Below are 24,969 nucleotides of genomic sequence, written 5' to 3'. Positions count from 1 at the left end.
TATGTAACGTTAATTTCAACATTTTCTAATGTAAACTAATGATACCTTGTAAAGAGACACCAAAACTTAGTGTTTTGAACAACACATTAGTAAATGGCAAAGTTTTAAAATTAAAAACATTTTGAAAACAATGAAAACAATGAGTACTTTTCTTTGGTTGTTGGCAATTTTCAAATTGCTCAGTATTTATGGTTGCTGTGGTGTAACACGTCTTTCCACTTCTTAATCCGGTGACATCTTTGTTTGGGAGCTTTCATTTCTGCATCTGTAAAGAGCAAATAATATACAAGTATCTATTAGTAAAGGTCTAACGTAATGCATCAATATGAATTACATTAAATTTATGTTGTAGCAATGTACCTGTTGTTTGACAGACTATTTACATCACTAACTGCAGTGACAGCACAATAAGTGGCTGTGTCCAGCATGATTAATATTTCGTGTGTAGCATGCCAATTAAAGAGAGTTCACCCAAAAATGAAAATCATTTACTCCACTTAAGATTGAACATACTTGACAAACTTGTTGGTTTTGATTACCAGCATTCTTCAAAGTATGTTCTTTTGAGTTCTGCAGAAAAACGAAAGTCAGAGGTTTGGTCAAACGTAAATGACAGAAGAATGACCAGAAGTTAACTATACATTGAAGTAAATTAATAAAACACTTTTCACCAGTCATCTCTATGCAGAAAAATAACAGTGAACCCTGAAAACAACATGAAAATAACATGATGAAATGGTCAATGCAGACATTTTACTTGCACTTACTTAGCACATAAAATGACAATTTCAATATTTAAGCACAATACAAATCATTGCAAAGCAACTTTACAGAAAATTAAGTTTCTACAATATTTAGTAGTAGCTTATCAGTGGTGACTGTCCATGTGCATATGGCAGAAATGTTCAGAAAAATCAATAAAAGACGTAAACAAACAGACAAATAACACTATTAACAGCAATTATGCAATCAAACTTGTAGGGATGTAAATCCCGTGGCAAACCAGAGAAACAAATAGAGACATAATTAGAGTAGCTGTTGTTCCAGCCAAGTAAAATGAACTAGTTTAACCCAAGCTAAAGAATAATAATGCACATTTGATCAGATATAACTGCAGTCCAAAATTATAAGATGCATTATTTGAATGCTTGGCCAAAGAGGTGTGTTTTTAATCTAGATTTAAACAGAGGAAGTGTGTCTGAACCCCGAACATTATCAGGAAGGCTATTCCAGAGTTTGGGAGCCAAATGCGAAAAATTGCTCTAATGCTCCTTGCTAGTTCAGTCAGAAGTATAATAAAAATTATGTCCACTGTCTTGGACTCAAAGCACTGCTCTGTGTTCACAGGTGTCTGAGTAACGTCTGTCATTCTTTCAGCGATGACACTTCTCTTGGTTACTTCAAAAAATAGAAATATTAAAAGAAATGTGTAACATGTTAAGATAAATAATCAGTTGTTCTCTACATCCTGAGTGAAGAAGCAATTACAGTAAAGTGATTGACTGTGTTGTGATTGTAGTCACATGTATTTGGTAAGGTAGCATCTGTACATGTAAGACAGTGTGCTTAAATTTAGCAGCTGTAAAATCAGAACAGAGCTATTGCATACTGATGCACATATGACCGCAGTACATCATCATAAAAATAACTGAAACTAGCTTATTAGCTTATGTATGTAGTTGAAGTTATTTTGAAACACGCCTTACACACACTTATGGGGAAAAAAACAAGTTTGTTTATTGCAAACTGCATTTACAAAACTAAGGAATGTGGAAGCTAAAATCCAAACAACCTTTCTCTTTGTATATGCTGGACTCATCATCCCTCCTCTTCTTCATCTGTTTTGTTGGCGGACCTGGATGTTACTCATCAGTTTTCTGCAGCGTAAACACTCCAGACCCACACAACAATACTTAGATCAAAGATAAAAAATATATAGTTTAATTATTTTTAACTTGTGTTCCGCACAAAGCCGCGTTCACTGAAGTCTTAGACGTGAGGTGAACTTTTGCGAGTTCATTTATGAGCGTATTTAATCGCACCGTGCGCTAGTTAGGATAAAATACTACAAAATAACTGCTTCAATGATACTTACCAGAAGTATTTTCTTAAAATGAGTCAATACATCCATATCTCTTGGTAAATAATCCATTGTTTTATTTGCATGCAAACTACACAAACATTGCGGACAGCACTCACGAGCACAGGTACGAGACTCCACCCACGCTGCGCAGTGAAGAATGAGAATCACCTGAGAGCGCAATGAAGCGAGTTCAAAATACACATAAATACAAGCATATATAATAATGACCTGCTGTGTTATAAGAGAGATTGTGCTATTGTTATAAAATTAGACAATATCTTTTCCATTATCCGATTATGATGTTTTTTTTTTTTTTTTTTTTTATTTTTTATTTAGATGATTTGTTTTTTTTTGAGTTATTCACGATGGAAAGTGTATCAACACTTCTAGGTGTTTATTTAGAAAATCATTGTAATCGGCTAAACACGCATGCGTAGTTCTTGACTTCCTTGAAAAAGTTCGCAGCCTGAGCCGTGTTGCCCCCTTCATGGTTCAGGCAACGGCGCCACAGCGATTTGAGTGCATTGAGACGTAGACCAGACCTCCTCCTTCATGTAGTCTCGGGTTCATTCCCCCTCCTTCCCCGGTGTGCACCTATTTGCATGACAGTTTTTCACACACTAAGCCCAAACATACCGAACCCTCCGACGTCACTTGACATGGGTGCGAAACCAAATGTGCTATTGTGAAAGTTCCCTTAGTCTTGTCCTTTTCCAAATGGAAACTTTTTAGTATTTTATTATAATAGTTTTTTTATAATATCTATTAGTTTTTCAAACATTTAATTAGTCCGACTAAATTCCCTGAGAATTTTAAGAGGTCTAGTTTGTCTACAGTCAGTGGAGAACATTTTCGTCATAATTGTTCATACTTACTGCTATAATGGTGAAATAATGAATAAATATTATAGAATATAAACATTAAACGCTAATAATCTTCCAATTTTGAATTGCAATGATTGGTTGGCATTTGGGGAAATCTTATTTTTTCCTACCATTCATCAGAAGCTGGCTCTTTCACAAATAAACACAAAAAATCAAATACAACATTGACTCGCGTTGCTGGTTTATGTTACCTCATATCTAACATTATTGTAAAAGATTTATAAATAAAGGGATATCAATTAGCGGCTAAATAAACACCAAGACGAAACGCAGATAGACACTTAATTTGCTCCACAAGTAGGAAAACTGGGTGTAAACAATATATATAAATACACACAACGCACATTCAACTGCAGAAAATCCACTGGTGAGCAAGTGATGTACATGCTAAATATCTCAGAATCTCTTCCCATGAAAAAATGAAAAAAAAAATAAAAATAAAAAAAAAAGCCTTGGACCTGAGGTTATATTATTTTTCAGAAAATGTACTTTTCTGTTTTTGTTTTGGTCTTGTTTAATGTGATTTTTCATTTAATAGTGTGTAAGTAATCTTTGTCCCAGAATTGCTTCAGGTACCTGAAGCATGTGCACCTAAAGGCCAGCGCTTTAGCATATGGTTACAATCAAGCCCCCAAGTGGTTTGTAATATAGTGTAATGTATGCCATTTACGTCTGCCAACTGATTGTGATGACAACAGAAAGAGGCAAGGCTGAAAAAACCTGTATGAAGACCCCCGATCCGAAATATGTACAGACTCAGCCATACTCCTTTTCCGTTAGCTCATATATATAGCAGTACACAAATATTTTACTTCAATATGTGAAAAGCTTATGCCTCCTTCCTTTGGCCTGCCAAGGTGAATCGACATTGAAAAATACATTCCTGTACAGGGGCTGATGAGAGAGTCCTACTCCTGCTGAGGAATGAGATAGGTGGTTTTTTGGCTGAAATCATGCAGAAATTATTCATGCTGATTTCGAATTCATGAGAAGTTTGGCAACATATTTCAGCAAGTCAATAAAGGCTCGTCCTCTGTGCATCTCTCCACAGTCTCTTCTCTTCTGCTTGTGTTGTTTAACACCTGCCTGACAAATGAATGCCCAGTCATGCAAATGCAATAGAAGCCTGCTGGTGTGTGTAAAAGCTGTCCACAAAAGTTGTGGAACCTTTTGTTTTCACACGCTGGAAGTGGGGCTTCCTAGCGTTTTTTTTTGTTGTTTTTTTGGAAGATAAAAGATAGTTTGAGGAGCATGCATATATGGAAGATAAAGATACTTAGGTTAAGTTGCGATCTATAGCAGTAATTTGCAACTATAGCAAAGTGTTTTGAGCTCCAATCCCTCTCCCATTCACCCTGAGTCAAGTCTAGCCTTTTAATGGAACACCCTCCTAGGTCCTATCATTCAAGTAGTTGTGTCAGAAATGTGCCACAAACAATACCTCTAGGTCATCATCATGCATCTACATTTTCAACATCCCCTCCAGTAAAAGAACTGAAACTTGGTCAGTCTGCCAGTTGTCATTCCTGAATCCTTAACCACTATAGTTTATTTTGAATACTTTTATATTATATATATATATATATATAAAGATGATTCAAACTGTCCCGATAATGGATATAGCATCCGCACAAAATTAATAAAATTCTTAAAAAGAAAGTTCGAAGTAGTTTTTTTTATATTTAATAAATAAATAGAAAATAACCTTAACTGTTTGTTAATATTTCAAAAATAACCATGTGGCTAATCAAATACAAATTGAGAACCATCCTGATTATTTTGGATTTTATAACACATTTTCCAAAATAATGATATAGAATGTTTCATAGAACTCCAAAAAGGTCTAGGCAGAAGCCTTAGCTTATTTTACCTACTTTACAAACCACATAATTAAAACATTCAATTACAACAACTTCCTGAATAATAAAAGGCCTCATATTAAATAATAATATAATAATAATATAATAATCTAATAATAAGAAAAAATAAAAAATGTGAAAGACACCAATAAGGTTGGCATATGTGATTATTAGTATTATTTACTTATCAAACACTGCTTTACAGATTATTATATGTCATCATGCGTGGTTTAAGTATTTTTAAAATATCAGCTCATTTGACCTTTTAATGACAAGACAAAGTTAGTTTAGGTTGTAAAATGTCATGTGGTGTGGCTCCTCAAAAACATAATATTTATGAAAGAGCTCAAAATATATACATTTTACTTCGAAAAAAAAAAGATTTAAAAACAAATAATTGAAATAAAATAAAAATGATGCATACACTCACATGTATTCAAGATACAAGAAAAATATGTCATTAAAATAAGTTTAAAATATTTTTTTTTCAAAACTATATAAAACCAACATGACTGCAAATAAAAATTGTTCCTTTCTTATTATTTTTATTATCAGACACTCTTGTCATAACCTATGTTTCTTTCAAGACATGCCAGAAGCTACTAAACTCAAAGAAAGGCCTCAGTTTCCTGATGTCCTGCTTCCATATCAAGAGACCCTCACACTTAATAGACACTTGAAACAGTAAAAAAAAAAAAAAAAAAAAACAAGTGCATCTGCTACTATTCTATATTACAACATACAGCAATGCCAAATAAACTATCGATAGGCTTTGTACACAGAATTCTAATGCCTTTCATTTTTATAAGAATCTTGGCCTCTATTTGGTGCAATCAACATAACCTCAGAGGAAATAACTATTTTTAGAATAAGTCCCTGGAGAATACTGAATACATCATCCAGCCAGGGCCCATGCTTTCCTGGCTGTGGAGTCCATTCCATTGCTGTGGGGGGTGGGCCCGGGTTGCTAAAAAATTTCTACTATCCTCCTTTACCTGGCGTCTCTCTATCCCTGTCTCTCCCTCTTTCGCCTCATTGAGTGATATAAGATGTCTCAGTGGGTATTTTGAAGTTGCCCTGAAATCAAATCTCCTCTCCTCTGCTTCCCTCCCCATTTTCATTCACCATTTCCCACCATGAGGTGGGCTCCCCGACTTCTGCTGATAAGGCTAAAAGCTCTCCGGCCTAATTAGTGACGGAAATTAGGCGATATGGCTCTTTTTTTTTATCAGTCTTAAGTTACTGAGGGCTCTTAAAAAACCAGTTCTGTCCGTGGCCTGTGATTTTGGATAGCTCTCGCTTCCTGCTGTGGAGAAGAGAGAATCAGTCTCCTTATTCTTCCCCCTTTCTCTTTTTTCCCCCTTCTTCCATCCCCGCCTTGTTCCAGCAGGCACTTGTATTCCTGATGGGGGAAATGAAAATGAGAGTGGATCCACATGGCTTCCTCTGAAACTTCCATAACAAGGTTCCTCTGGTAAAAATGCCACCTTTTTTGTCCCCAAGCCGCAGGTGACATTGGCTAATTATCCCCCTGTGATATTTATTTTGTCTGGGGGTCCGGCTGTGAGTGCTCCTTGGCAGAGCTGGACGCTGTGAGGTCCAAGAATGAACGCACAATGGTGGCTCAGCTCCTCCTAAGGAGACCTGGAGGAACATTCCGGGGGTTTTTTGTTCCCTTCAAAGTCGCTACAACACCACATAACAACTTGAGGGAACGGTCTTTGGAGACTGGTAAATAAATTGCGTGCGTGTTTAATGTAACAAAACCTTCCTGTCACCCTGTCTAAAACTTTTTTCAGGATTTTAAGCACAAGTGATAGCCCTCCGAGCCAGAAATTTTAAAAATACATTAAATTCAAAACAAGTTTACAAGGTGTTAGACAATTGTTTTCTGCTTTGAGAATGTGCTATGACAGAACAGAAAGTATATTGCACCTTCGGCTGACCAAAACTTGTTTGGGAAAAGGCTAAATACTTGCCTATTTTTAAATGGGCAAGCAAGTGCTGTGTGTATACATATGCAATCACCAACTCCTCAACTGTCTTTTCGTCTCTCTCGCCTCTCTCTTCTCTCTCCCACGCCCCGCCCCTCGCTCGTCCTCTCTCTCGGCGGTGCATGCTGTGTAAGTGGTAGTGTGGGAGGGTGATCAGGTGAGAGGTAAAATTTAAAGTTTTTTTTTCCTAAACTACTCCTGTGGGTTTTTTTGGAGGGGTCTATGTGCTTATTTTTGGAGTTTTTTTTATGTGTGCTTTTTTTGTGCTTATTTTTTAGTTGGATTTTTTTTTGTTTTTATTTGTTTCATAATTTTTTTTAGTTTTTTTTTGTGTTATTATTTGCTAATTCTTGGGAGTTTTTTGCAAGCATCATCTCTGTCACCCTGCTCCTTCACTGGCGACTTAGTGTTGTCTTATGGCTGGAGAATCTGTGCTGTTAGAGGTGGCTGAAGAAAGTTGACATGAATATTGTCCCGCTTCTTCTGCGTCCCAAATGAACAAATCGGTGTGTTTATTTTTTGTTTTCCGTCAATGATTAACACTATTCCAGCCAGCGGATTGAAGCGGAATTCCAGTAAGTGGTGGCTTTTGTTTCATGTTTGTGGTTAATGTTAAAACAGTAGAACCTCCAACAAGTAAAGTGACAAATTTTAATAAATATTCCGCCGTTCATATTTTCCCTGATGCGAATTAGCGTGACTAATGCGTTTGAAACTTGCCAGTGGAAAAAATCAGAATGGTTACAACTTGGCTGCAAAAATGTGAATTTCTGAAAACAATTTCTGACATTTAGTAGCCACAAGTGCTTGTTTTTAAATTCGCAAGTAAGTAAACGCCAAATGTTTTAGTTCACTAGTTCACAATCGTATTGGCAGTTCATCAGCTAACTGTTACATCATAAATTTGAAAATGGGAAAGCATGGTGTTTTTTGGAAAAAAATTGGAAAATAGAAAAGGAGACATTTTTGGAAATGTAATTCAGTGGTGGTAGGTAGGACAAAGTTCAAAATCAAAGATTTTTTTTTTGTCAAAGTACTTTTCTTTATAATATTCTGATTGTTAAGAGAAATTTTTGAAAGGTTGGAGAAAGTAATGCTATGGAAAATTTGCTTGATTCCAATGGCTTTGGGTGCAACTCTAATAGGTTTAACAAAAAGATTAAATCTGAAAAACTCTTCCTAGACCGAAAGAGCAAAAGGTGCCTTTATCCAAGAAAGATCTTCCCAATCTTCCATCTAGGAAATGGATGGTCCAACAAGCTTATTTTTTTTATCTAGAATGTAGTAGTAAAAGCAAAAAAAAAAAAAAAAAAAAAAATTGCTTTTACCTTTTGCGTTACCTTCCGTAAGGGCAATTGCACAAATTGGTACTGCATTTTATGCGGAACTTGTTTAGTCCCAAAGACGGCTGATCCCAAGAGTAATATGGGAATATAATGGAAGATGAATACCTAACTTGAAACCTAAGGATAGAAACATTGGATAAAATGTTTTTTTTTTGTGGGTTGTTTGTTGTTGTTTGTGGTTTTTTTTTTTGTGTTTTATGGAAGACGTAGTTGACAGAGACTGTTACTGTCCACAGGACGGTAGATGGTTTGGCCTGATTGTACTTTTATAAATCATTTTGAAATGTTTCAGGAGACTCTTTAACAACTGTAATTGTGAATGACTTTAAAAAAAAAAAGGGATTTAACCTACCCAGCCAGCGCTGTCGGCAGTATTATCACTTCTGCCTAAAACTGGTGACTTAGGTTCCAGGTAGCCAGCGCAATCGGGCCAATTGCAGCTGAGTGTCGGCTCACTCGGCTGTGTTCTGGCTGTGTTCTGGTTTGTCTCTTTTAAAGCTTTAGAAGAGATCTCAACAACATCACACATTGTGCTCAGATATTTCTCCTTAGCTTGAAACTCTAGATCTCTCACATTTGTCTTCTCAAAAGTTTAGGTTAGAGATCTCAAGAACATTGCACACTGTGCTGGGGGTCTCATATTTGTCTCCTGTAATGCTTTAGAAGAGATTCAACAACTTTACAAAATGTGCATCAAGTCAGCACTTGAAAGGCACTAAAGAAAGGAGTGACAAACAAATCATCCAAGACAGAGTTAAGGTCTATATTAAGAGAGACATTAGCAGAAAGAAACCGGAAATGTTACTTTTATAGGACATGCTATGTACTTAGGCACTAATTTGCTGTGGACATAGTCATGTCCCGGATGCAAAATCCAACCTGATATACCGAAATGTAAACCATGCGAGCTTTCCTTTGCTGGACGGCACTGACTATAATTGACTTAAGTGATTATTAATATATATTATATGGACGGAACATGTTTTGAACTCATATTGAGGCATTTGAATTGGTGCAAACTTTGTAGGATTATTAAGATCACTTCTGAAATTTAGGAGCGCCAAATGTGCTAGCTCTCGATTCTTTAGTGTAGGAGGAGAAAAATCTGAGCCCCCTTTGTGAAACGTTTGTTTAGATATCCTCTAAAAGCTTTAAAGAAGACCATTGTGAGAATGTTTAATTCATTTTTGTCTCAGGACACAAGTTTGAGAAGCAGGAGACTTAAGCAAAAATCTCCATTCGATCTTAAAAGTAACCTAATTTCTGTCTGGGCAGAAATATTGGAGATGTTAAAGAGATCTCACTTTTGATTTTTGCTTTCCTATGGGTTTTCAAGACATGCACACTAGCCCCTTTGGAAACTAATGACAAAACCTGACCAGTTTTTTGTGCTGATAATTGCCTTAAGCCCAGAACTTCCAAGCTTGGGTGTGAATTTGGAACAAAAGTATTGGCATTTCTGGACCCTCCCGGAAGTTGGAACATACGTTGCCATTGTCTGTACCCCTTTTTTCTTCTCTTTCTGTCCAATCTATCCCTCTTTTAGAGTTTTTATTTATTTTACTTCTATTATTATATATTATTATCAAAAATAAAATCTAATATTACTCATATTGGTTATTGTCATTTTTGCTTTGGGGGGGGTGGGGGGGGCACATATGGAAGGTTACGGGGTAATCATGGGGTAGTATGGTGGGGATGCTGAAAAGAAATGGTTTGTAAGGGCCAAATCTTAATTATGTAAAGGTAACATTTAGTTCATGTTAAAAAATAAAAAACCTCTCCAACTCAATATTTGTAGGTACTGTCACTCTAACTTTTTAAATTGGCCTAATTACATTTATGAAATTCAATTCATACAAACTCAGTTTGGCCAATTGAAACATTTAGATGTGATCAGTAATTCACACAAATTCAGTTAGGCCTATTGAAAAATGTAGATGTGATCAGTCAATGGAAAATTTTGAGTTGGAGAGGTCTGAATTTTGTGTTACAATGTTGACATGATAAATTTACTGTAGTATATTACTGTTTATAGTGCCATCTTAAGCTTCATTCATTATGAAATTCATTATTCATTCAAAAACTAAGGTTTTCAAAGCTTGGTTTTATATTAAAAAGTGGAAGGGAGTCTTAATTCCATATTTTAGAAGTTGTAACTCCGTAGAGTAAGTTGTAATTACCAACACACCCAAACACACACACACACACACACAACCAAAATCTCATGAGATATGGGTATGTGTTGTGTGGTGTGTGTATATAATATATATATATATATAGCCTATATATATATATTTAGATATTATATATATATAATAATATTTACACACAACTTACTGTATGTGTGTGTGTGTAGATTGTGATTTCCTTTTAGGGGGTGTATATATAATATATAATATAATATATACGTCTATGTCTATATATTCCACATGTGTATATCATATATTATCCTGTATATATATATAATATATATACTGTATATAGTACATTGTGTACAACAATACATATGTATAATGTAATAGAAAAAAATGATTAGTATCTCTCTCTCATGTCTGGTGGGCATCTAATACATATATACTGTATAATACAATATAATAGACTATACGATCTGGGGGGTGTGCATACATCGGGGGTGTGGATAGTGATATACTATGAATAACGCAATAATACGTTTGTGCCGTGCGTGCGACACAACCACAACCTGTTTACTGTACAACACAAATTTTTAAGCACGGTCTAAAAAAAAGTTCTCGTGCATAGTAACAGGGGCAAACCCCTTCACTTGAAAGCAGGGCAAACCGCAGTCCACATGCACTGGAGGATATATGAAAGTTACATTCAAAGGAAAAGGGCAACAGGATGTTGTATAAAGTAATGCATTCAGTTGTGCTTCATTGTTCCGCATGGAGGAAACAGCTGGTGGTGTGCTGGGGTGAACGCAAGGGAAAACTTAGGCTACAGTAGATGGGGAACCAATTATGCTCCCCCATGATATTTTGGAAACTGGATTTATAATCATTATACACCATCCTAAATGTTCCTTCAGCGACGATGATAATCATTAATAGTATGGTTTCTTCTGCTTACAAGATCTTAGGTCTAGGCTGGGTACTGTTAGGGCCGTGTGAACGGCTTATTTAAAACACACTTGAAGTCCAATAATCGCAAAAAGCTCTGTGCGTTGTTACTTTCAATAAACAAAGTATCAGATTTAAAATCATTGAATCAAATTCATACACGAAATACAAACAATAAATACAGTTTTTTGATGCTCGTTAAGGCAGGCAGGTTGCGATTGGCTTTAGCGCCTCATTTTTCAAGTGCTATTGTGATTGAGCCTCAAGCATGTGACGAAAATGTTACGCCCTTACCATACTGTGATGCCGTTTCCCTGAACGTTACATGTCCAAATACATATAGCCCAGTACAATCGATGCTATTTGGTGCATTCTGTGGGGACATAATTACGTATTATAAAGGACTTAGATGGTAGTTATATGCTTTTGCGTATCGCGCCAATTTAAACATAAACCATTTGTCCTGCATTTGTGATTGAGAAATGACAAACAACCAAGCGCCTACTCGACAACCTGCTTAAAACTTGTGTTTTAAATCATCAGTGGCAATTCCTGTAATATGAAACACACGACAGTTTGTTGAGGCAGAACAGCCGGCATGTGTAGTAGAACTCAACAATCCTCCATTAAAGTGCGTTGCGCACACACAAATATTGTGGATTTGAACTACTTCCTGGAACAGTGTTGTAATATAACGTAACCACTGGATTTCTGTTGGGTTGTGGGCCCTCTTTTGGAAGGTTCCCACAAGTCAGATTCATCTCTCCGCTTGTTCACACACCGCAACGAAAGCACACAGCGGCTCCCCACAACATGGGCGGTGGCCGGCAGCAACAAATACTACATGTGAGAATCAAAGTTACTGCCTTTCATGTTTCTTTGGCATGAAACATTTGGGCAGTGTTATGTCACAAGACTATTCCCACACGAGTGACATAGACCATGGGGGCGTGTTTTAAACGGGGCTTATTTAGGATGGCGTGGACGAGATCCTTAACTGTTTATAAAGAATGGTATCTTTGGGTTTGAGACTTTAGTCTGTTCAACTTTAAAGGATCTTATCTCAATTGCACGAACAGGCTGTGTAACACTTCCCCAGGAGACAAGAAACAGCTTGAAACGTCGCAGTCATATGACCCTCTTTAAAGTTTTAAGTAATCGTGTTGTATTTATACTATATATAGACAAAAATGTATAAATGGTGAATATGTTTGCAATGAATTAGGGGCTGTCCCCTCATTAACCCGCGTTAACCCATGCAAGATTAATTTTACAATCCATAATAATTTAACGCAAGTTATGCACCATTAACTGAAAGCAAAATTTTCTAGTCTAACCCTTTACAAACCCAATTTTGCTTCTCTCTCTTGCTTGCGATTAGATCCCTTAAAAAAGCCACTAAACCTGACTCCGGGAAAGTTTTTCAGTCCCAATGATCCAGTAAGCGAAACTTGGCATTCAAACAATCCGTGCCAAAACAGTGCATAATTTAAGTGAAACCAGGCTTATTACATCAGAGATTGCCGAGAGTAACAGAGACTTGTAATGGCATTTTAAGTGAATTTATTCAATCCAGAGGGTGCGTTTTCGCTTTAAAAAAAACACAGCGTCTGTCATATTCTGGTGATGTCCCGTCTCGGAAGAGCTCGAGGGCCTCACACGTCCGTGGTGGCTATGCAGGATTCATACAGTACAGTACACATGCATGAGTCCATAATAAAAATCCGTGTATGGGTGCTCTTGACGCTCTATAATCGCACATTGTATTTAATCAGCACAGGCACAGACATTTTCTGTACATTCACATTGTTTCCACACACTTCACGATAATGTTGTGATTCTTCAGATTTATGGTTGCTGTGTTTAGTTGTTATAATATAGATATATGCGTCAACAGGTGGTTGGGTTTTGTTTTTTTTGTATTTTGTTTTTTTTTGGCATCTCCATTTGTGGTCCTGTTTCGTTATCACAACTTGGCTTCTTCTACAATTTAAAAAGAGATGATCTTTGCTGTTTGCACTGTACACGATACTAATAAAAAATCCTTTTTTTTTTTTGTTGTGTGTTATGTTTGTTTTTGTTTTGGTTTATTCCTTTCCCTTTTTTTTTTTTCATATGTGCTTATATGGGGCTCCTTTGTATCATTTGGTTTCTTCGTTTTTTCTTTTTTTTTTCTTGGTCTTCCTTGCACCTCATGACAAGGCTGTAACAAACCACAAATGTTTAAGGACCTTTTTCATCAGTTCAAAGTTTAACTTAACTTATTTTTACCAACAATAATATAACACTAATAATACAAAAAATAAAAAAAAAAAAAACAGCTAAGTGTCCTTATTTTCAAAGAAATTTTGACTCAACATGTTCTTTCACAAAATGGGCCGTTTTTACAAGTCCACTGTATGTATGAATTGCATTTTTTAATTGTACGTTTGAAAAATTGCATAGGATATCCACACAAGAGACGGATCATTCCTTTTTTGACCCAGTAGTACATTATCGAAAAACCTCTGTGTCAATGACAGCATTCTTTTCGTATGTTGCTTCAAAAAACTTCATTCATCTATAACAGTCTTAAACCCGTCTTAAAAAAGGACACATGGAACATAAACAATGCAATGGTAGCTGAACTAAAAGTGTTTACGGACCCAGATAAAATGTTCGCAACATGTGATTTTGGTTACCCAAAAAGACAAGTTAATGCTACAAATAGGGGAATTAAGGGATATGTGGCTTTGTTTAGATTACTGTTGAAATACCTCCTCACCAGAAGCTCAGGCTTTGACCGTTGACATTGGCAAGCTTAATTGTTGACTCACACGTAACAGCTAATCATGGGCAGAACTGCTTTTTTCTGTCTGCGCCCCTCACATTTCTCCACTTCCTGCTTGTGTTCACCCCAGAAGAGGCACTTGAAATATTTCCACCGTCTCGTATTCTCTACGTATAGCTCTTTGTTGGATTTGTTTGCCTCTGTGCTCCTATATAAATTTATTCTTTTGTCCTGCAAATATGTAAGGACGTTTGCGGCAATGCTTTCACAAGAGGACTGTGTGTTCCCCAGAAGAAAGCATAAGAATAATTTACAAATTAACAGCAAAATAGAGGGGGTCTCTGTCTTTTGTCTTCCAACCTTATTAATGATTCCATAGTGTTTTTTTTTTTTTGTTTTTTTTTTTTTGCGCTTTTTTCTATTTCTATTTCTTCTCCTTTGTTTATCTGTTTCATTTGGGCTGGCTGATAAATAACAGGTATTATATAGGTTTTGCAGGTGTAAACTGGAGATGGATAGGAGAGAAATAGCCAGAGTGAGAGAGAGATGCATTCCCCACTTTTCACTAATGTAAAGTTCACTTCACTCTTGACAACAAAACCGAATAATACATAACATTATGGACAGACTGGACCGCGAGTTTTTTTTTTTTTTTTTTTTTTTTTTGGCACATTCAGCAAACCACAGAGCAAGCTCTCAAGTGGTTCTCTGAGAGGTTGAAAAATGCACTTGAAAACAACACAACTAGAATTTCAAACACGGTATGGTCTATAATGAGCGACAAAACATGATTTGCGAGGGCATTACTACTTAGTAAAACATTTGCTTTAATCTGTTATCTACTTTTTTTTACAGAAGCTTGGTTTTCTAAGAATAAAAAAGAGGACAACACTTCACAACAATCTGCAATTTATTATATTTAAATGGAACGTTTATCAAACGTTAGACAAAAATTACAAAAAAAAAAAAAAAAAAATGCATGCTGTGTTTTGTTGAGTATCCTATATGATCAGGCTTTTACAGCTCATACGGGATGATACAGTGAGAAAAAAGAAGGTCATATTCAGAGTCCCAAAAGAAATTCAATTTTGTGCAGATGCCGATATTTATATTACCAAAAAGTAAGATAAAGTTTAGATTTACAAGCTTGTATGTAAAGCAGTGGGGCTTTTTATGGTTAACACTGCATGCACCAAGTTTTGTATTAGTGTAACATAATAGATTGTCTTGAGGTATGATTATCAAACCAATTTTTAAAGACTTTTCAAGTCAGCTAATTTTTACATCAATAAATACAATAGATCCCAAACGACTTGTTCTTCTTTCAGAGAAATTCCTTTTTTTTTTAACTTTTTTTTTTCAGTAGACTCTAAAAAATGCTGGGTTCTTTCAACCCAACCTTGGGTCAAATATGGACTAACCCAACTTTTAGGTTAAAAAAAAAAATAAATAATGTAAAAATGTAACCCAACGGTTGGGTTAGTCCATATTTGACCCAAAATTGGGTTGAAAAATCTCAGCATTTTTTTTTGGAGTTGTATGGTCCTTTTGTTCTTATGAATGCAGCACAGCTGTACCACCTTGACACTTTTGAGCTTTACACCCCCAACAAAAATATCTAAAACAAATTTATATTCACGCACACAGAATAGGTGTTTTATAAGTCATTGTGTGTATGAATTGCAAATTGTCACACAAGTGACTAAGTAATCTCTATAACATAATATAATAATATTATAATCTCACAATGCAACTTTATATATTTCACAAATGTGACTTTAATACTCACAAAGTGACTAAGTATTGCCATTAATGTGACATTCACGATATATATTTTACTGTATTTCTTATTTTAAACTGTATCAGTTACAGTCAAAGTGCGGTGGCAATAACAGATTTAATCACTGCAGTAGTGAGGTTTCTTAACAAGGAACTAAAAATAAAATACTCAGAACACTCTAGATCACCACATGAACAGAACAACTATGTAAAATGTGACAATAACAGACAACTCAAACTGAAAGCAACACAAAGCTTACGTACACAGAACAAACCAAATCAACAAAATGAACAACTGTTGTAAATGATAATCAACAAACAAATGCCACACAAAATCAAATCAGAGAAGAACCACTGATTGAAACTGAGACACTCTACCTGGACCAAGAAAAGTTTGATCAAAGTGAAGTGCTGATCAACAGTAACAGTTCTTTTTTGTCAAGTTATGGTTACCAAACTCTCTGTCCACCTTCCTAAACTTGAATTTTGAGTGATTCATTGACCCAAAAAGAGAAAACAAAATCAGCAAAGTTAAAGATGAACTTGGTGACAATATGTGGCATCTTTTGGTCCACAATAATCATGTAGTGAATTTAAACCCATCCAAAGTGCACACACACAGCATTGACCACACACTCCACACAGCAGTGGGCAGCCATTTATGCTGTGGCGCTCGGGGAGCAGTTGGGGGTTCGGTGCCTTGCTCAAGGGCACCTCAGTTGTGGTATTGCCAGCCCAAAACTCGAAACCACAACCTTAGGATTAGGAGTCAAACTCTCTAACCACTAGGGCACAACTTCTAGGATTGTGACAGGCCTAGACACACAACTGCTGAAACTTTTAAAGCTACACAGACAAAAGCTCCAATGGCCATTTGGTGGAGTGTAATGTTAGTTTGGATCAGCATTTGGACAAAGCCAGGAAGGACCATCATTCACAAAGAGCTGTTTCAGCAATCCTTGGACAGCGACTCAGTTCAGCACAATTTCTTTTACACTAGCCTATAGGTTTTCTATCTATAAACTCTAGTTCTGTAGTGATATTTATATAAAATATTTAAAATAATACATTACATCCTCCCTTAGTGAGAGGAAACGATCCATTTTAACCTTTAACTCATTTATTCCAAGCAATTCAAAGCATTTGCACTGCCAACACCACATCCAAATGGGGTGTAATTTTAGCCTTGGGCTTGCTTGGCCATGTGCGATATATTTGCAAACAGAGATGGAAATGTTTCCAGAAATTCTGAATAATTTTAGAATTATGCTTTGTTGATATCTGTGCGCATATATGTGATTGACAGAAGATTTTTTTATTATTTTTTTTTAAATGCTGTGTCTGTAATAAACTCTAATTATATATGATGTTTGCATGTGAATGTACAAACTAACAGACAAAAAAAAAAAGAGGAAGAAAATAAAAATGATTTTTGAACCATGAATGACATCAATTAAAATTTGACTTTGTGCAGTTGTGCGATCTGTTGTATTCGTCCATAATCGTTTTCCACCACATCCGTTTCCTGCTCTCTTTTTCATGACATTGATTAACAGGCTAGTTTATAATTCATTTGCTCAAGCATGAGTGCTGATATATATTCGTAACACACCCTCACTCATTAGCCTTGACATCAATCTTGCTCACATACACATCAATCAACCTTGTTAATATACACACTGTGTATATTTGCTCATGAAGCCTAGCATTTTTAAGTCAAGGATTTTCAAAATAAAACATTAGCTGCTTGGAAAACAAATCTCCTTCATCAAGATATTCCCTTTGTGAAACACAATGTTTACTGTGGTTTTGGATGACAACAAGAATTGTTGTTTTCAGTCCAAGATACTAATGTGCTTTATCAGTGTTATTAACTTAAAAAGTAATGTATAAAAAGAGTATCGCATGAATAGGCTCAGTTCAATATCCGTTGAAGGGGCACACAGCCCCACACACACACACACACACACACACACACACACACACTTGTAAAGTGTCTGTCAGCAAGAAAGACTTTTGTTTTAAAAGCCGAGACAGTTTGCCAGCACTGTTGTTCTCCCATGGTCGACAATCTATTGATATCTCAGCAGGCAACAAGACCCAACAGCAACAGAGTCATCGACCCGCCCCAACCCCCTCGTGAGCCAGGGGCAGTGGGACGAGGAGAACAAATGTGGATGAATGTGAGAGAAACAAATACTTTTTGAATAGTCACTAGGGAAAATACTGAACCAACTGGGCAGATTCACAAATCTGTATAATTCTAAACAATGCTGGGAACAAAGTAAAGAAGAAGACGTTAAAAATCATAGTTAGAGAATTAACGCGCGTGCACACAAATGCATTTATAAACAAATAATGTTTGGAATAGAAAACAGTAATTAGAAGACAACATGTAAACACATAATACCACTTAAAACTCTTTAAAGAGTTGTTGATTTTAAATGCATTTATACAGTGCTGTTAAAAGCTTAGTAAACCACAGAAACTTGCCATTATAGAAAAGTATACTTGAGAATTTTCACAGTTAAGGGATGGAGTGTGAAAGATTTCTCCTACTGAGACTGATAATTATAAGAAATGCCTACAAAAAAGAAAAGACAAAAAAGAAAGAGAAAGAAAAGAAAAAGAAAAGCAAACGAAAAGAAAAGAAAAGAAAAGAAAAGAAAAGAAAAGAAAAGTTAATTCTGCTAGATGGGGGCAATTCCAGCAAAATCTAAGAGTGTACGTTTCTTCTTTTTTTCTATGGAAGGTGATTACATTTCTGTAGACATTTTTTTGTTGTTGTTGTTGTTGTTGAATAAAATATTAATAAGTCAAAATATTATAAGTCAAATTTCATACATATTTTAAAGTCAAACTTCACCCATAAATACTTTCCAAATAAACTTCCAGTTTGATATGCAAAGGTATGCTGAAAAAGGACAAACTGTTTACAGCATAAGATATGTGTAAATGTAACATTACCATTTAAAAGTTTGGGGTCAGCAAGTTTTTGAATTAAGTTAATATTTTTATTCACACATTACATTGATGAAGTGACAGTAATTACATAAAAGATTTTATATTTTAATAAATGCTGTTCTTTTAAATTCTCAAATAGAGACAGCTGTGGGCTCTTACATAAACACTGTTAACCCTTGGTGTTATAAGTAAAAAAAAAGAGCAGTTTATGCAGGGTTCTGACCTGCTCACATGCACAGGAATGAAGGCAGGCTTGGAGAACCAAATGTACAGTAGAAAGAATCATCTGAACTTTTTCACATTGGATTTTATTCCTGCTAAAGTGTCAACTCTTAGACAGGCTCTCCAGTGATAGAAAGGGAGTTATTTTGGCTTTTATGTCATGTAGTGGAAAAGGAAAAACTGTGTGGAAGAGAGCGATGGAGAGATAATATGTATGCTAATACCAACCAACTGCAGGTTTCTAATTCACATCTGTCAAATTTCAGCCCTTTTTAAAGACATCAACTGGCATTGTGTATGTATGTGTGTTATTTATAATTTAAATTAAATAAAAACATTGACCTTTACAGACATCCTGCTTTGTCCTTGAAGGGGAAATAACTTATTTGCTAGTATCAATATAGTACAAGCTTAGGCAGCTGGATTGTTTCCGTAATCTTCCTGCATTTCTAAATGTAGCTTGTTTTTTTTCTTTCTTTCTTTTGTCTCTTCCCCATCATTTCGGCTCCACCACTTGCTGTCATAATAGAATTTATAATAGAATTCATTCTCTCATCAAGTCCATAAGAATAAAGGATGCTGCAACCACATGTCTGATTTCTTCCGGTGCTTTGCACTTGCAGCAAAATTTCAGAGTAATATTTTTACTTTTTCTTCACAAACAAAGGAAGATCATTCATATGCAGAAGTCTGTGTGCGTTTCTTTTCCTTGAGCATTACAGGGTGCTTTGCTTTCCACTTGAAACACAGTGTTGAGAGACAAAATATCCAATCTGATCTTAGTGATCTCTAGTTTTTGCTAACAATCTTTTATATCCAAATCTGGTAATGAGAGATGGGAGGCTTGTGTCTTAGTTTCTTCTGGATGATTATTGGAGTGGAGTCTAAAATTCAGTGACTGCACTGAAAAAATGAAATTAAATGAAACAAGCCAATGAAAAAGGAATAGGAAATGTTAAAGATTTGACCCTCTGAAATCTTAATCTAAAATAATATTAATATTGATGTAATAATTTGTATTATATTAATGTTTTGTTTATTATTTTTGGATGCTCCACAAGTATGGCATTTGTTCAACTGACTACTCCTCTACATGCTAAATGTGAAACTTTACATATGAAATTCATTTCAATATATGTAACAGACAGGACACTTTTTATAGCCTTCTTTATAGCTTTTGTTTTATAGCAGAATCTAGCAATGACAGTTGTCTGAATGGTGGTTTTAAAATATGAAGGACTGCCAGTCTTATGAGATGAGTTTTTTTTTTATTATTAAACAGTAGTATCACTTGTCCAATAGGGCTTGACAATCTCTAAGAAGATAAAAAAGGCTTTTATGTTTGAAATGAGGTCATCTATACCAAGAGTCTCTTGAAAGAGTGTGTTCTACTGGTCCACGTAAGGACCGGATCCCTGAGTGTTGATAAAATCCTGACAAAGACTGACATTGTGGATGAATGTAGTCCACGCACTCTGCCCCCTCCGGCATTGCAGTGAATAGAAGAAAGAGAATGTCTGAAAAGAGCCATCTCTCCTAGTTTTTCTGCTCCCTGCTCTGTTTCCTATATATCACTGTCACCCTCCTGCGTTCTTTCCTAAAGCATTTCCATTTCCTCTTTCCTTATCACTCTGCTTCTATTTAAGCATTCCTTCTTCATATCTTTACTAGCCATGTATTTTCCGTCTCTCTCCAACTCTATCAATTCGCTTTTACCTCGGCTATTTAAACCAGCCTCAAATAATGCAGGCTGACCTCCCTACAGACCTGCTTATTATACTCTGCCTACTGGCGGTCAGTTGACAGTCACATTCCTGACCAATCAAAGTGTTCCCAGGATGTATTTTCAGTGCCCTGGTCAGGCAGAGGTGGCTCATTTTTACATTAAACTGAGGACATGGCTAGTGGCCAGCCTAAGGCATCTCCCCCTCTCCGTCTGTCTCGCTGAGCATGGACAAATGCAACAGCTTCTACACCAGTGCACAGTGACACTATGGATTTATGGTATTACATAATGTGAGTATTTTGATATTCTATGGTTTTCTTTTAAAGCAAACAACTTTCAAACATAAATGAACAAGTAGTGTAGGACAATTGAAGGAGTAGTTCACACAAAAATTAAAATGTACACATCCTTAGACCATCCAAGATGTAAATGAGTTTGCAGGTTTGAAGAAATTGATCATTACATTACTTGCTCACCAATGGATCCTCTGCGGTAAAAGGGTGCCGTCAAAATCAAAGTCCAAACTGGAGAAAGTAATATTATGGTTAGAGGACTTGTACAGCTGGAAGTGACTGTTTAAAGTTAAAACACTTCCATGATAGATTTGTTTCTTACAAACACATATATTTTTCACACAGATTTGCTTGAAAAGATTTTAATTGATAGAATGGAGTCATGTGGATTACTTGTGATGGTTTTAACAGCTGTGCATACTCTCATTCTGACGGCACCCATTCATTCAAGATGATCCATTGGTGAGCAAGTGATGTAATGATACATTTAATCTTGAATGGCCTGAAGGTGTGTATTTTTTCTGCAAATTGTCTTTTTTTGGATGAACTAAATCTTTACATTTTGTAGTGTTACATGTGTGGATGGCCTGGCTAATAAAATACACACTAGCCTATAACTTAAAATGTGTTCTTGTATTATGCAAAATGTCATTGTAGTCAGTCCTAACAAGGGTTATGCATTTGTGCATGTGTCCGATGTGGATTTAACTCATTAGTGTTTTTTTTTTTCAGTCTCAGCTGTGTTTTCATTCCTGGTTTGTATTGCCTCAGCGCCGAAATCAGTAGAGTCAGGTGGTATTCATATAAACAATTTATTTAGAGGTAAATCCAAAAGAAAAAGAGCAAGACACTTGCATAAAATTATGATATGTGTCATGCTGGTGACGTGCTGTCAAGCTGCTCCTCATTAAGTCGCTTTAGATAAAAGCATCTGCTAAATAATGCGAATAAACCCTGCAAGGTCAAGTCTGCACACACAAACACTGCACATGCAGGTTATGAAAAAACATACATACATACATACATACATACATACATACAGATAGAAAATAATCACCCCCCTTTAAAATAATCAGTTTGTTGCTTTTCAGCCTGAAATGAAGATGGACACAGTTTTTGTTTCATCCAGCTGTATCAACTTTTAACATCTGTGAAAGATATAACGCCAACATGTCAGAAAAAAAAAGAACAGATTCACTGAGTTGTAAAAAGGATCACCCTCTCCTAAAATGACTTGTAAACTCAATCAGGTGTAGCTAATCACCTTCTCAATGGCACACAAATTTGACTTTCAGCTGTCATCAGCTGTGGTCATTTTGATTAGCTCAACATGAAAAGAGCTTTACTGGAGCATTTTAGTCATTTGTTGTGCAACTGAAGCAAAAATCAACTATGAGTGGTGGAGATGGATACAAAATAAATAAATACAAAACAATAATAATAAAAAAATCAAAGGCTTCTTCAATGCCTAGAAGCACGGTGAAGTATATCATTAAAAAGTGGAAGGTATTTGGTAATACACATACCCTCCCTGGATCAGTACATCACTCCAAACTGGAAAGAGCCAGGAGGAAACTGGTCAGAGAGGTGACTAAGGGACCTACAGCAACTCTAAAGCAGCTGCAGAAATTTATGACAAAGAATGGTCATTGTGTGCATGTGACAACATCACAAACTATCCACAAATGTGGCTTGTGTGGGAGGGTTGCAAGAAAAAAAGCCACTCCTCAAAATAGGCCACATGCAGCCATTACTGAGCTTCAGTTGTTTGGCCTCAACACCAACTGATATGTCTATTTTCTATAAAATGTGTCTTATATGAAATTATATGCCTTGTAGAGGTACAAATGCCCCAAACTCCACCAGGAGAAATATTGCTTCAGTTATTAGGGTGTTTCTCTGCAGCAGGGATTGGAGTCCTTGTCAGGATAGAAGGAAAAATAGATGGGGCAAATACTGTCAAAATCTTGAGGAAAATCTGCTGCACTCTGCCAGAAAATTGACAATGGGAAGAAGGTTTACCTTCCAACATGACAATGACCCAAAACACACAGCAAAACTGAGCACACAGTCGTTAAAGGAGAAAAAGTTAAATGTCCTTACATGGTCTAGTCAGAGCTCAGACCCCATTGAAAATCTGTGGAATGATTTGGAGACTGTAGTTTATATTCGCTCACCATAAAATTTAACTGAACTTGAGCAGTTCTGCAAAGAAGAGTGGGCAAATATTGCAAAGTCTAGATGTGCAAAGTTAGTAGAGAGAGAGAGATATCCCAACAGACTAAAGGCTGTAATTAAAGCAAAAAGTGGTTCAACAAAATACTGACACAAGGGGTTGATCCTTTTTCCAACTCGGTGATTGCTTTTTTTTTTTTCTTCTGACATGTTGGTGTTATATCTTTCACTTAGATGTTATAAGTTGCACTGAATTAATACAGCTGGATAAAACAAAAACTGTTTGTCTTCATTTCACAAAAAGTGATTATTTTACAGGGGTGTTTTCTATACCCACTGTATGTGTGTGTGTATATATATATAGAGAGAGAGAGCGAGAGAGAGAGAAAGTGAGCGAGAGAGAGAGATAGATAGAGAGAGATTTAAGTATCTCATAAACATAATTCTTACAATAACTATTAAAGAAAGTGCTGCTATATATACACACATATTTTTATCTTTTGGTTCAGATTTATTAGTTGAATGTCATAGTCCAACATGCATTAGTCATATGTTATTAAAAACATATAAAAGTGGTCATTAAGATAAACAAGTTATTTAATTTGTGGAGCCATACATTTACAAAAGAGAGAGAGAAAAAAGATTAATAATAATAAATAAATAAAAGAACACGATTTGCGTGCTTCATTCAAGTATGCTTCATTAAAATAGAGAGCTTCAAATTCATGTTGTTTCACAGGTCTCATCCAATTATTATCGACAAACAGTACAAATATTCTCCCTTGCAATGCATTAAAGTGAATCCATTTTATGGAAAAGTGCTTCCAGTACATACATACATGAGTGTGTGTGCACCAGGGTCAGAAATTTACCCGGGGATCGGGGCAAAAATCTCTTTAACTATGCTCTAGATAGTTAAATTATCTGAGATTATACATACATACATACATACATACATACATATATATATATATATATATATATTAATACATACATACATACATAAATATATGTGTTTATGTTTTTATATTAAAGTATATCTAGAATGGGTTTCAGTATGTTATACTATACATTGTACATAAAAAACAGTTTAAAATGCATCCTAGTACTTATTGTTCAGATTGACATTTTATTTCAAATTAAGTATTTGACAAAGTGATGACAGGTTGTGTTTTTATACATATAAAAATATATTTAATAAAAAGGTAAAAAAAAAAAAAATGCCCCTAAAATGGCCCAGTTTTAGCATGCCAAATTGTCATTGTTTACTGTAGATTGATTATTTATTTCAGTTTGACTAATTCAACTAAATTATTCAACAAATGAGCAATACTTTGTGTTTATATGAAATAATATGCCTTGAAGAGGTAAAAATGCCCCTGAAAATTAATTCCACCAGGAGAAATATTGTGCCTTAAAATAATAATAATAATAATAATAATAATAATAATAATAATAATAATAATAATTTCTAACACTGGTGTACACACACATGACCCAGTCGCTCCCACCCTAAGCCTCAGATCCTTCAGGTGTGAAATGACATGTAAAAGGCCTTCTTGGAGTGGAAAGTCCTAAAGAAGGAAACGCTTTCCAGATTACCCCATCTTTAAGGATGAAAGGACATGGCATATGCTGAGGAGGAAGAGGATGCTGGCAAAAACCCTTTTCTTCCTACCAGAGGGGAAGGCTGAAGGGAGACGGGCTCGAACTCTCTGAGATGTTGGACAGCGCTGAAGTGAGTGAACATGCTAACTTCAGCTCTGTGAGGGCGGACATTGGAAGAAGATGAAA

The sequence above is a fragment of the Cyprinus carpio genome, chromosome A1 (genome assembly GCF_018340385.1).
Source record: "Cyprinus carpio isolate SPL01 chromosome A1, ASM1834038v1, whole genome shotgun sequence".
NCBI lineage: Eukaryota > Metazoa > Chordata > Actinopteri > Cypriniformes > Cyprinidae > Cyprinus > Cyprinus carpio.
Note: the sequence above shows the minus strand (reverse complement) of the source record.